Source organism: Penaeus monodon, chromosome 27 (assembly GCF_015228065.2).
Source record: "Penaeus monodon isolate SGIC_2016 chromosome 27, NSTDA_Pmon_1, whole genome shotgun sequence".
NCBI classification, from domain to species: domain Eukaryota; kingdom Metazoa; phylum Arthropoda; class Malacostraca; order Decapoda; family Penaeidae; genus Penaeus; species Penaeus monodon.
Window position 1 is genome coordinate 7,901,029 of NC_051412.1, and position 253 is coordinate 7,901,281.

Below are 253 nucleotides of genomic sequence, written 5' to 3' on the forward strand. Positions count from 1 at the left end.
CGCATATAAGAGGGAAGAGGGACGGGGGGGGGGGGGTGCAAGTAAGTAATTCTGATTGGTTAAAAACAAGCGACCGTTATGAGGTTAATCGCTGATCTGTTCCCTGATTGGCCAATTTGAAACAAAGCATAAAAGGAGAGTTGGCGGGGAAATGTGGAGCGGGGGGGGGGGGGGATTGGCTAAGAGAGAAGATAACGATCATTTGATAACTGATGCAACGGAGGGGTAGGGATGAGACGGGGGTGGGAGGGTT